The sequence below is a fragment of the Egretta garzetta genome, unplaced genomic scaffold, assembly GCF_000687185.1.
Source record: "Egretta garzetta isolate BGI_Z169 unplaced genomic scaffold, ASM68718v1 scaffold520, whole genome shotgun sequence".
Classification (NCBI taxonomy): Eukaryota; Metazoa; Chordata; class Aves; order Pelecaniformes; family Ardeidae; genus Egretta; species Egretta garzetta.
Genome location: NW_009258482.1, coordinates 254,138 through 255,632, shown reverse-complemented (window position 1 = coordinate 255,632; position 1,495 = coordinate 254,138).

The window sequence follows — 1,495 nt, the reverse complement described above, 5'->3', positions numbered from 1 at the left end:
AAAAAAAAAGAGGAGGTATGTGTTGTATGAACCTGTCTGATCATTCCAAATCCATCCACAAGAGCATCCAGCGGCTGGAAGGCAATGTCCGAAAGCTGCAGAGTGATGAGGGCTGGGGGTGGCTGGACTGGCTGCTCAGTGATGGGGCCTGACAGGGTGGGTAACGTCACCAGTAAAGGTGTTCCTCTTCTGTGTGAGTATTTTTTTATGTATTCTCATCTGTATCCCTTGTATCTTGCAGTGTAGGCAGCGTCTTATAAGCAAAGCAATAGCTTCTGGTTTTATTCTTAGTGAAGAAGGGGGAGTTGTGGGAACAAGCACAGAATCCGCAGACGCGGATCCGGCAGCTGAGCTGGATGCTGGAGATAGCCTTTGTCTTGTTGGCCGCAAGCCATGGGAGAAGTAAAACAAGAGCCAAGTGAGAAAAGCGAGGTCGATGCTACAACCAATGGACTTTGCAAGATGAACTTTGCTTCCATATAAGGCTTGGACCCAGCGCTCGCCAGCTAGCTGGGTGATAGGAGGAAAGGTAGAAAGAAGGAAGACGTCGGGAGGCGCAAAGTGTAATACGACAGTTAATAACGTTACGGAGTGCTTTGAGAGGTGGGATAATTGGGATGATACACTTCCTCCAGGTGAGAAATAGGTAAGACTGTTGAAAAGGACCCTGAAGAACACAAACCATAAGTCGATTTGTTTTCTGTTTAAATTATACTGGAAGTAATCAGACCAGAACATGGCGGGCTGACAGTACCTTTTTAGTATACCAAAACAAAACTGTGAGGTGTAATGAAACTGTGATAAATTCTTCGGCAGGCACCAATGCCCCCCTACAATTGCCCTGAGGCATCTTGTTTCCTCTGTGATGATCGAGCCTGGCCAGGCATGCCCCTCCACATTCGTGCGGGGAACTTGTAGGACTAACCTTGCTCACACCAAACTCTAAAGACTAGCCCTGCTCACACTAACTAACCTTGCTCACACCAAGCTTTACTAGAGTCTTGGGATCCCGGGCAAATTGTAGCTGGAGCCTTGGTACCCAGTGGAAGAACCACACATGCAATGAATACACGTAACAAATTAGGCTGTTAGTTTAGCAAACTAAACAATGCAATTAGTTCAGCTCCTTCAGTTTTTGCTTCTAGAGGTTGATTCAGCACGTTATGCTACTTTACAAAGTAGAACTGCTATAGCTTTTTGCTATTTACACAAGGACATGAATGTGAAGAAGATTTGGAAAAATTATCGAAGAAGTTGCAAGGAAGTGACGGGTGGAACCGATTCAAAGAGGTGCCTTGGCTCGATGGATTAGGGACTTGTGTTAAGAAACTTATAATTGTAGGATTAATTCTGTTACTAGTATTTAGAGCTTTTGCTTGCTGTTTGCTGTGCCTAATTGAAATAGTATGCTGACTGATCAATACCACCTTAAACAGTTTGGCTTTTGCAGCAGTTAAACAAAAAAGGGGGAGATGTGGGGGAGAAGGAATAGAAA